Here is a 12,787-nt window from a genome sequence, read left to right on the forward strand (position 1 = left end):
AGTGTGAAGAAAAGAGAAAAAAGAACTATAGAAACTGGAACCTTGTCTCTTCTTCACTTCCACGTGGTCACTCCCTTAAAAAGGCAAAATAAAAATCTTTCTCTACCAATTGACCATTTTACCCTTTACTTTATTTTAAAATTACCAACAACTCTTCACAAAATATTTCCAAATAAGTCCCTAAACTTTTTAATCTTTTAAAATCATACCTCAAAGTTTCAAAACTTCTAATTTAGTCACTAATCCTGATTTTGGGATATTACAGCATTCACATCTCAGTCTCTTTCGCAACTCGAAAGACATCATGACAGGGTCAAGTAACTGCTCCAAATATAATATACTGTCATGATCCTTTTGAATTACGTGCATGCAGAATTGTCTTCTAAAGCTATAATTCAATACAATTCAACTGTAAAATTTCCAAAACATCTAAAAAAATTAATTCGTTCACGATATATCAGTCTCATAATCAACATGAACTTATTAAAAATAATACAAGCTCACAGAACACCGAAAACCACAGGTCAAATCAATATAATTCCAAGTAAACTAGTACAAGTAGTCTCTCATATTGAACCTGATGATTTCACTATGTCAATATTCAAAACCAATTCCCTGATTTAAAGAAAAACCAAATAATAAGATCAACAAAATTTAGCCTAGAACTCTATTTTACTTCTATTCTGATGGATTAAATATCTTTCATAAGGAGCACTAAAAGTTTTGATTAAGAAGAAAGAAAGAAAATTAGATGGTTTTGGTTCAAAACTAACATTGAATATCCAGATCATTGACATGCAGTTCCAGAAATATAAAAATTTCAACAAAAAACACACAATGCGAGTTGAAAATGAGAAAGTGCGAAAGAGGAAAAGATTACTTTTGGATAGCCCAAAAGAGAAAATAAATACCTTCTTGCAAGTGAGGGGAGATGCTAAGAAATAAACACAATCGGTGTTACGTTTAAACAATTCTTCCTTTATTTTTTTATTTGTAAATAAAAAGCTGAAAGACAGAGCACTGTTTGGGTTTACAATTTTAGATGTCGAAAAATTGAAGGACAAAAACCAAACGAGAGGTGAATGCGCTGTTTGGGATTTAATTATATTTGATCATCTGTTGGAAAATCTTTAAGTACAAGGATGAAACGAATAAATTATTATATGTCATTTATATAAATAATTCCAGCTTTGTTGGTGACTTTCAACAATGATACTTAGTTCATCTTAGTAGTATTTATCAACTCTGCATTTCTAACCCCATTTTTTTTCTCACAAGCATTTCATCGAACATCTATGCTTCACCTGAGATGACATGTATCTAACATTACACCTGGAATCGTTGATAGTCCCGATAGTCTCTTGGTCGGGTCTTCTCTCAATGGACCCTTATTCAAGTCAACACCTCCACATAATTCAAAGTTAGATTAGAATTTCTCATGCATCATCGACTGAAAAGTTACGCTAGAAATGAAAAGAGAAGCGAAAAAGGAATTTGAGATCAAAAAGGAATTTGGGGTTTAGAATGAAATTTAAGACTGTGTTGCAAATTTTAAAAGTTGGTGGACCTAAATGCAAGCGTCTGAAAAGCTCAGTGACCATATTGGAAACGTAGTAACGGCAGTGTAACAGCGTCAAACGATCGGGGACCATATTGCAAACAGACTAAATGTTGGGGGACCATTTTGCAAATATACTAAATATTGGGGGACTATATTATAAGTTTTAAAAGTTTGAGGACCTAAATGAAAGCTTTGAAAAAGTTCAGTGACCATTACTATACTTTACCCTTTATTTTATTGTGAATTCTCTTTATTAAAGTTACTCTAATAATAGAATAAAATATTCAAATATAAATTAGAAAAAGCTCATAAATTTTATTGTTGGTGGAATCACAATTTTTATATAAAACATAACGAATATATATATAATTTCAACCATTCAGTTCATTTATTTATACATAATTTTCTCACACGATTCATATCTCAAATATAAAAAAAATATTTCTATACATAATAATATATTTTATTTCGTCGGCAGAATTGTCTCCTTCTTACCTTTTTCACCTCTTCCTATTGTTTCACGTTTTTTGAGTCCTAAAGAAGAAGACGACAAAGAAGTCCAACCCATGTGGGAGGGAAACAAAAATACACAGTTCAAATACTGAGCCAACCCACACAGTCCACAGTACACTACTCCCTTTCAATTCTACCACTCTTCCTTGAAATTTCCCTCCTCTTTATCTTCCAGCTGTTATGTTCCAACACATTAATTTACCTTCCTTAAACATCCATCCATCCATCCTCCCATCAACTCCTAATTCACTGCTCCCGCCTTCCTTTTCTTTCTTAAATCTCTTCTCTTTTTATCATTCCTTTCACACCTCTCTCCCTCTCTCTTCTTTCTAATACTTCCAAAAATGCCGCTTCACTTGGCGGTTGCATTGTTCTGTGCCACCGCTTCTCTTTTCTCCATCGCCGGGGCCGAAGATCCCTACCGTTTCTACAGCTGGAATGTTACTTACGGTGATATTTATCCACTCGGCGTTCGCCAAACGGTGAGCCCTTTCGTAACCTCACTTCTCTTTACTGATGGGTGTTACTCATTGATATTACTTTTATGTTTCAGGGTCTTCTGATTAATGGACAATTCCCGGGCCCTGATATCCACTCGGTTACCAATGATAATCTCGTCATCAACGTCTTCAACAACTTGAACGAGTCTTTTCTTCTTTCCTGGTAATTCTTTTACGTACATTTGTGCTCGGCCGGCCATTCTTGGTTTGTTTTCTTCATTGTTAAACCTGAAGTTCAAGGAAAACATCCATGTGCTTGATTTAAATGCACCCAGATCTTGCTTAATAATGGAAGCGATTCGTTATCAGCTTTTACTGTAAGGACATGGCTGGATAAGTAGTACTCTGCAGTGCTGTATTTAGAAAGCGACTTGTCCTTGATTGACAAATACAGCATTTAACTTTTAAAGTTGAATTAGTTTAGCTACTTACAAGTGAATTGCTTGCTTGCTATAAAAATATACAAATGTAGGAATGGCATCCAACAAAGAAGGAATTCGTATGAAGATGGCGTGTACGGAACGACGTGCCCAATTCCGCCGGGGAAGAACTTCACGTACATTCTGCAGGTGAAGGATCAGATAGGGAGTTTCTTACTACCCATCTCTGGGGTTCCACAAGGCAGCCGGTGGTTTTGGAGGGATCAGGATCCTTAGCAGACCACGAATCCCTGTCCCCTTCCCTGACCCTGCCGGAGATTACACCGTCCTCATCGGAGATTGGTACAAGTCCAATCACTCGGTAATCAATTATCATTTACTTTATCCGAATTAAAGTTTCTTGCTTATTAGGTTTAGAATAGAAGAAATGTAACATGGTGGGATCACCCAGTGTGTGGGGATTTGTAAATTTGTCGGCAGCATAATGGGGAGGGTTAGTTAGTTAAATGAAGCGAAGAAAATGGGGCTTTATTTGATTATTCAATGCTGTAGGCTATATGGGGCCTACGGCTTTTTTACAACATTTTTTTACACTGTAATTGTTTGTTAATCCGGAAGTAAAATGTTCCCCGATGGAAAATGCAGGTTTTGCAAGCTCATCTGGATCGTGGTAAGAAGCTACCATTCCCTGATGGAATCCTCATCAACGGTCGTGGACCTGGTGGTGCCTCTTTGAATGTTGAGCAAGGTAAACAAATGAACCTTTTCTGCCATTACTTAAAGAGAATGAAGCATATGTAATTCAGCATATTGTGGATCATCTGTTGCGTTGCAGGCAAAACCTACAGGCTTAGGATATCGAATGTTGGATTGCAAAATTCTCTGAATTTCCGTATCCAAAACCACAGGCTGACATTGGTAGAAGTGGAGGGAACGCACACTTTGCAAACTACCTACTCTTCCATCGATCTTCACCTAGGCCAGTCGTGCTCCGTTTTAATCACCGCTGATCAGCCTGCCCAAGACTATTACATTGTCGTCAATACTCGATTCACCAACGTGGTTCTAACCACGACCGGTACTCTTCGTTACAGCAATTCAGCCGGCCCCGTCTCTGGTCCTCCTCCCGGTGGACCCACCATCCAAATTGACTGGTCTTTGAACCAAGCACGCTCTATCAGGACTAACCTTACAGCAAGCGGACCTAGGCCTAACCCTCAGGGCTCGTACCACTATGGTCTCATTAACACGACCAGAACCATCAGGCTTGCAAACTCTGCGGGACAAGTTAATGGGAAACAAAGATATGCGGTTAACAGTGTTTCCTTTGTTCAACCAGACACACCTCTGAAACTAGCCGACTATTTCAAAATCGGAGGAGTTTTCCGCCCTGGAAGCATATCGGATAATCCTTATGGCGGAGGGATATACCTTGACACTTCTGTTCTGAATGCTGATTATAGGGCTTTTGTTGAGATCGTGTTCGAGAACAAAGAAAACATCGTACAAAGCTGGCATCTCAATGGCTACTCTTTCTTTGTTGTTGGGTAAGCGGCACGTTATATTTCACACAGACATATCCATGCCCGCAATCGTGCTAATATAAAACATATTGAAATGCAGTATGGACGGAGGACAATGGACGGCAGCTAGTCGGAACGGATACAACCTACGAGATGCCGTTTCTCGTTGTACCACTCAGGTAACAAAACCAGCCACCCATTTTTATAATGTGTATATATATCAAAACCCACTTTTCATACCAAATACTTGATACATATGAATATGCATGCAGGTGTATCCTAAATCATGGACAGCCATATATGTAGCACTTGACAACGTAGGAATGTGGAACTTGAGGACCGAGTATTGGGCAAGACAGTACCTTGGGCAACAGCTTTACCTGCGTGTGTACACGGACTCAACATCTCTTAGGGACGAATTCCCATCCCCAAGAATGCTCTCCTCTGCGGTAGGGCAGTCGGCCGAAGCACCCGACCCCTGTAAACCACCATACAATAAGAATGTTGGGTGGTACATGGATGAAGATGGTCGAGGAGACTAGAGTTTTGCCTCTAATCTTGATATATATTTACTAATAATATAGCTGATTGTGTTGTGGTTAGTATGCATTATCATAACTTCATAATAGTGGATCTCACTCGAGGTCGCATTCTTTCTTTCTTTAGGTCAGATCTATATTCTCATTGTATTGTTCTTGTTTCCAACCATGAATTATTGTTGCTATCTAAATATCATAATCATAAGACTTGTATTGTTGTTCAATTGCTGCTTTGACACGCGACTTCGTATGCTTTAAACGGCCAAGGCTCCTCCTCGATTGCTATCCTTATTGGCTCATTACTGTCTCGTAATGGGAAGTCAGGACCCGTTAAGCCTCGTGAGTGTAACCGTGTGGCTGATGGTTGGCTAAACTAGCTTGGGTTTCACCTTTTGGCTCTCGGATCTTCTCAGTATGCCCTGTTGCTGTTGAAGTTTATTTGCGCGAGGATGCTTCTACTGCTATTTAGTAATCTGTAATTTCCTTTACTCGTTCGTTCAAATTTTTTTTAACAAATAATATCATATTGAAGAACAAACTAATAGTTATAAACAGATTAAATTAATTCTATTTTTTATATCTGTATTATGCATAAATTAATTTAATCATTATACTATAGTTTGTCATAATCTCTATTTTTACTAACTTTAAAAATTTGGACTCAAAACCAACTGGGTTGGTTCAAGTGATAAACAATTTGATATCGCTTAAGTAAAGGTTCAGGTTTGAGTTCTTTTGTATGTAAAAAAATTCATGTTCTCCCTGGAACCAAAAGAGAAAAAAAATAGACTAAAAAAGAATAAGAATAATATGATTAAATTATAATGAATTAAAATGAGAATAATAAATAAATTTATAATTTATGCAAAATAAGTGAACTAAAAGAAAAATATGACTTTACAAATTTAATGATTATTATTTATAGAGATGAACACATGATTTAATGTTAGAAGATGGACTTCTGAAGTTTTAGAAGCATACTAACTTATAAAATTTTAGGAGCAAAACTAAATTATCAATAGAAAAATATGATAATTTAAGTTTTAAGGAGATAATTATCTCGGTCACCCTCCCTTCCCTTGATTAATTAAGTTACGAGATTTTAAAATTTAAAATGTAAAGGACTAAAAATAATCTAACTAGAGTATATAAATTGATAAAAATTAATTAATTAATTAATATTAAATACTAATGATTAAAGTCTATACAATCTATTTTAGTAATATGAGATAATTACAAATGTAATATATGTTCAAAATCTTTCTTAACCATTTATAATCTATACATTCTATAGACAGTTGTTCAAATCAAAGATCTCAAAAAATATCACTCTTTTTAACTACTAAAATCACTTGATGAATTCGTATTTACACCATTTTTAATTACTCTACATTCTAACTTATTATTTATTAATGACCTAATACATGAATGAAGGATTACGGACTCTAACCTTGATTAAGCTTGAACCAATTGGATTTGGTACAAGTTGTGGAAAATCAAGACTTAAATATCATTGGTGCTTAAAGCATATCATTTGTATCAAATGTCCACTAAATTTCAAATCGTTGCCTTGTTTCTCTTATTCTTTTAACTCCGTTAAAATAAAAAAGTCGATAACTAATTAAAACAAGTCACGTCATATCCTTAATTTTATTTTTTTTAATTTAAATAAATAAATAAATAATATTTTAATCATTTAATACAATTTCAAATGTTAACTCCCTCAGTTCTCCCTTACCCATTGCCCACGCCTCTTGGTTTTCTCCGTCGTCACCCATCTCCGTCTAACGCTCCATTTCTACTCTTCCTTCGAGCTCGTTGTCAATTCCAACACTACTATGTATTATTTGTTCATTTAATACAATTGGCTCCTGCTATTAACTTTTTTAAATCCTCTAGTTCAAAATGAATCAACCATCATCTTGGGTGGTGGTTTTGTCATTTATATCGACAATGGCGGTGGCGTTGATGTTGTCGTTGGTGGTGTTTGAATTAGTAGAGGAATCAGTTACATTTATACCCAAACAGAGGAACCGATGCTTCACTGCTCTCCAAGCATGAAAATCTATAATCACTGGCTACCCCTTGGAAATTTTGAAGATATAGGTTAGGTTAGATGTGTGTGCTTATAAAGGGGTATTTTGTGCAAAAAAAAATTGATTCTGAAACATTTGTTGCTGGCATAGATTTCAACAATGCAAACCTCCAAAGTATTTTTGCTAGTGCACTCTCTGTTAGAGAGCAATAAATCTCTAAGGTTTGAGGTTTAGAGTACTTGGACTTGTTTACCTGGAAGGAGAGGAAGGGAAGTCAAAGATTTTGTAGGTTTCTACTGGTTGTGGTTAGGGGTGTGAAAAAAAACCCGATCCGACCGATCCGATCTGAAAATTCGGATATCCGATCTGTTTTTTAATTTTCGGATAGTTAGATCAGTATTCGAAATTTTTTTCAGGTTATTGGATCGGATACGGATCGGGCAAAAACTATTTTCAGATTATCCGAAAACTCAAAATTTTTTTGGGCATTTATTGCCTGGTCTATTTTCCTTTCGTATAAACCATGTTCGCTTAGCCCCAGGGCCGACCCTGGGTATTTTTTTGGCCTGAGACAAAATAAAAGAAATGATATCTTAATTTTAAAAAATTATAAAATATATATAGTATAAAAATTGATATTTTTTTATTAAAATAAAAAAATAATAGCAACCATTTTGCCTCGGCCCAGGTCTCCGTTCCTCTTTCAAATGGCGATGTTGATGTGTCTATGCTTCCATGGCTCCGTTCCTCTTTCAAATGGCGATGTTGATGTGTTTATGATTAAAAAATATATAGTATAAAAATTATAAAATTTTTATGGGTCCTATGTTTAAAAAATATATAGTATAAAAATTATAAAATTTTATGGGCCTTGGGCGGGCGCCCCTTCTGCCCCTGCCAGAGCCGGCCTGTTTAGCCCCTCCTTTGTTTTCCATATTAAATTTTCTACCCGTCTTTGTTCATCCATGGTTTGTTTGACAAGTAACGGAAGCCATAATCTTGGAGACGAGAGTACTTGATGGGGGTTCTGGACTTGGGTGGTTCGTGCGACGCCGACACATGAGCCATCATCGCTGCTATCATGGCGTTCACCATCACCACCGTGTCTGCTGGTATCTGCCAATAAACGCTCTCAAATCCAATCCAATTCTGATCGCTAAAATTAGAAATGGTTTAGACTAGTGGTATGTTTTCCTTTCGTCTAAACCATGTTCGCTGAAATTAGAAATTGTTGTTTCTTGCCTGGTCTGTTTTCCTTTCATCATGGCTAACAGTGTTTCGATTGGGCATTTGTTGTGCGTAACTGTTTGACAAATGCTGAATGAGCTTTTAGGTGTGCAAGGGATTCTAATGATTGCTTAGGGCATCCCTCTCGCGAGGCTTTGCTTCACATACGCTCTATTTTCCACAATTCTTTTCTTCTTCTTCTTAACCCTTTGCTACCAACATCGATGCTTTAAATAGAAATTCGTCTCTGTAAATGGAAAGGGGAAAACGTATGAGGCTTCGATAGTGTTGGTGATGCTCTGATTGTGTTTAACAAGATGATTGGCCAGTAACCAAAGCCTTCAATTGTGGAATTCACTAAATTATTGGTTGCCATTGTTAGAATGAAACATTATGCCATTGTCGTTTCTTTGTATAGCATGATGAAATTGCTAGGATTTTCCCATAATTTATTCATTGAGCATCTTTATTAGTTGTTATTGTCAATTAGGTCGGGTTGATTTTGAGAAAAAATATGAATATTTTAATTTATATTAATTTTTTTTGAATTTTTTGCCAAAAAAATCGGATTCAGATTCGGATCCGGATATTCGAATATCCGATTTTTCGGATCGGATACGAATCATTATTTAGGTATCCGAAATTTTTGGATATCCAATATCCGATAATGCACACCCCTAGTTGTGGTGGCGCGACAACTGAGGTTTTATTTATTTTAGAAAAATAAAATTAAGGGGTGGCATGTAGAGGTGTTTAAATCCGGGTACTTGGATATTTGGGTAGTTGGTTGGTCGGCTCGTGTCCCGACCCAGATGTAGTGGGTACCCAGTAATCGAGTACTCGTAATTCGGGTAATCGATATCCCATTTTTTATCAGTTTCAAATATTAAGTTTAAAAAAACATACAATTTATATTAACAAAATTATATTAATAATTAAATATCTAATATTATTATTATTATATATATAAAAATAAATGTAACAATGTATTTGGGTAATCGGATATCTGGAAAAAAAATGTAATTTTGTGATTTGGGTCCAGGAGAAATATCGAGTATGGTATTTTTGAACACCCATAGTGGCCTTGGGTGTTTTGATTGATCATTAATTTTTTATTTTAACGAAACTAATTGATTAAGATAAATGAAATAACTATTAAACTTTAAAGGGAAAAATGTCATTGAAAAATATTTTAGGAGACAACTCAATACAAATAATATATTTTAAGAGATACATTTAAGCCAAAAATCAAGGAAAATTGGCCCAATAGGGCATTTGATCTTTTTATTTAGCCCAATAAGACACAAAATAATTTATTTAGGGAACTATGACAATTTCTATAGTGTTCATGGAACTCGGCATGCTGACATGATGAATTCTATAGAAAATATATTTTAATAGACCCAGATGTTGGATCTAATATTTTATTATATTTCTTGGAATTTGTCACCTCAGCATGACGAGTTTCATTAAAAAATAACTTTTTTTTATTTATAGATTTTTCCAAAATAATTTTTGTAAAAAAATCACCGACACGATGAGTTCTGTTTGGTTTTAAAAAAAACTAGTTGTTTATAACCATGGGGCAACAACCAGATTTTAAATTGATGAGGAACTCTTCATGTGAGCGTGACGAGTTTCGACAATCATATTTATAAATTTTTTGTTAAAATAGGAGTTGGGATAGTTAATGGAGTTTATAAGAGAAGTGAGAAAGAAAAAAATTTGAGAATCAAATCATGTACTTATGAAAAAAAATTATTCTAATTTCCTGAATGGTCTTTTTGAGTATGACGAATCAAACTTTGACGATTTGGATTCATACTCGTCTTTAGATGAGGAGTGGGTAAATGAAATAATAAAGTCTATATTTGATGTGGGGATTGAAAACTTAATATCTGACGAGTCAATTGACTGTGAAGATTAATATATGGGGGTAACCATTTAACGCTTCCATTGTATTATAATATAATGTAGGAGTTAATGCTTCTAATGTAATGTACTAGTTATTATTTCTGATGTAAGTATGAGTTAATGTTTCGAATGAAAAAATTAAGTACTTTGTATTAAGTAAAAATTATCAATATGACCATTGGAACTCGTCATGTCGACGTGATGTGTTTCGTGTTTTTTTTAAATAATTATTATGAAAAAATAAAAAATCTTTTTTAATTGAAGTCGTCGTACTAATATGACGAGTTCCATGAAATATAATAAATATTAGACTCTGCGTCCATTAAAATACATTTTTTTGATGGAACTAATCATATTGACATGAGTTTTAGGAACAATATTAGGTAAATTTTATCAAAAATCAATGCATAAACTTCATGGCCCTTATAAGACCAAAATTGGGATATAAAAGCCCATTAATTAAGAGTAGGTAGCCTGCTCTCTCAGCAATTCCTATTTTCTCCTTGCTTTCTATTTTCTCCTTGTCGGATTTCAATATCAAATTTTCCATTATCGCGCTTAAGATCTGGTAAAAGCTTTACTCATTTCAAACATTTCAGGGGTCTCTCAAACTTAGCATTCGTTTCTCTTTTTTTTCCACTTCTTTTATCCGGATTATGGTTTTACTTTGGCGTCGTTAGTTGTTAAATGATGAATTGATGTATAAGGGAAATGTGAACATAACTTTTTTACCGGCTGACTAAACAAAATTTTGGTTTGTTAAGCAGCATTTGGATGTGTTTCGTTTTGTTCATTGTTAGATTAATATTCTTCTTTGTTTTTGTCCCCCCCTTGGTTCGGGTATTTTGAGCACCAGAACTTGAGCTACTCTCGACCGCGCTATATCCCATGGCGGTGCGTTATTTGCCTGGTTACACCCATTTTAAGTGGGTAGATTATTTTCTATGGTTTTTATTTGGATTTTATTTTTTCTTGTTATTTGGTGAATGTGATAGATTGAAAAAATTCTTAAAGATGACGCTAGTGAAGAGAAGGGGGAGCGTGCCAGAATGGTGAGTTATTATGCTTTTTATGTTTTGAACTCAGATAAAATGTTTTAAATAAAAACATATTTCTACTACTTGTTTGAAATTATATTGTTCTGCATTGTTGTTATTATGGCATCTTATTTTCAGAAACATATGATATTCATGAGCTTTATTACATTCAGGCATCATTTGTTGGGGCAATTGCAATTTCTGACTTGGTTAAGACAACAAAAATTAGCTGACCCTGTTCCCATATGTAATGGGATGAGGGGAGGTAAGGAGTAGACTGCCCCCAACTCTAGGTTGAGAGCAGCTTCCGCGAAAAACCTCGGTAGTCAGAATTATGAATTGTCCACCGTGGAACTCGATCCCACGATCACAAAGTTAAGAGCTTTGCGCTCTACCAACTGAGCTGGACGGACAATTCTGACTTGGTTAAGACAACCCTAGGGCCAAAAGGAATGGTAAGTTTTCCACATTGCGTATGTGAATTAATAAGTGAATAACAATTTTTGTTTTCTACTTTAAATCCTTGACTTTTTTGTTGGTAAAATTATCTGGCAGGATAAAATTTTACAGTCGACGGGCAGAGGACAAGAAGTCGTTGTTACTAATGATGGAGCTACCATCTTAAAGTCCCTTCATATCGACAACCCTGCTGCAAAAGTTTTAATTGGTAGCTCATTCATTTCATTGTCTTGACTACTCTTTATGAGTAAATTGGTTGGTGTTTTTTTTTCAACATTTAAAACTAGCAGGAGTTTGATGAGTTCTATTTTGGTACACAAGAGTTCATGGAAGAATTGTAAACGGTTCAATAGACCATGCTAACAGATCATTGGTTTTATTTGGAAAGAGAATTTTTTTACTAGGTTACAACCTTAATTTGAAATTTAGATATCTCCAAAGTTCAAGATGATGAGGTTGGTAATGGGAACTGTTGTTTTGGTTGGAGAACTTTTAAGGGAGGCAGAAAAGAGCGGCTGCCAAGATCCATCCCATGACTATAATATCAGGTTTCTTTAACCTTGTTTAGTACTTGGTTTCCTATTCATCTTCTTTTGTACAACACCTTGCATGCCATGGTTCACTCCTATATAATTTTTTCTGCTAAATTTGCATGTGTATTTGTGGCTTGTATGTGGTATTGGTATTATAGCAAAGGTATTAATTGCTGTGAGTTAACTGTTTCTAGTTTTCATATCTATATAGCATTGACAAGAATCAGGGGTGTTAGCAGTGTGATTCTTTTTTTGACATGCTTCTATAATATAAAATTTAAAACGATTGACCCAAAAATTCCACCAGTGACCATTTAATTAGGACATATTATTTGGTTATCTCCCTTAAACCATATCTTCTATTTTGTTAATGTGCCAATTATCAAATAAATTAAGTTTTAGAGTTTATAAGAATGTTTACTGGTTTTGCAACTTTTAGAGTCAAGTTTCAACATTCAGAAGAAAGATACTTTATTCGAAACACTTTCAGAAATTGATGGTGGTTGCTTAACTCAGCGAGGAGCTACACCTCAACCAATTGACCAATTGAAAGATCGACAATTTC

General features: G+C 35.0%; 1 long non-coding RNA gene and 1 pseudogene across 1 annotated transcript; both read left to right on the forward strand.

Moving 5' to 3' along the window:
- Nucleotides 1-2,334: 2,334 nt before the first annotated feature.
- Nucleotides 2,335-5,240, forward strand: LOC120118522 (annotated as a pseudogene).
- Nucleotides 5,241-10,445: 5,205 nt separating this feature from the next.
- LOC120118525 lies at nt 10,446-12,191 on the forward strand. The gene is made up of 6 exons (XR_005515759.1): nt 10,446-10,456; nt 11,044-11,087; nt 11,189-11,245; nt 11,404-11,685; nt 11,786-11,897; nt 12,119-12,191. It is a non-coding gene; the product is annotated as an uncharacterized LOC120118525 (long non-coding RNA).
- Nucleotides 12,192-12,787: the final 596 nt, after the last annotated feature.

Source organism: Hibiscus syriacus, unplaced genomic scaffold (assembly GCF_006381635.1).
Source record: "Hibiscus syriacus cultivar Baekdansim isolate YM2019G1 unplaced genomic scaffold, ASM638163v2 tig00110328_pilon, whole genome shotgun sequence".
Taxonomy (NCBI): Eukaryota; Viridiplantae; Streptophyta; class Magnoliopsida; order Malvales; family Malvaceae; genus Hibiscus; species Hibiscus syriacus.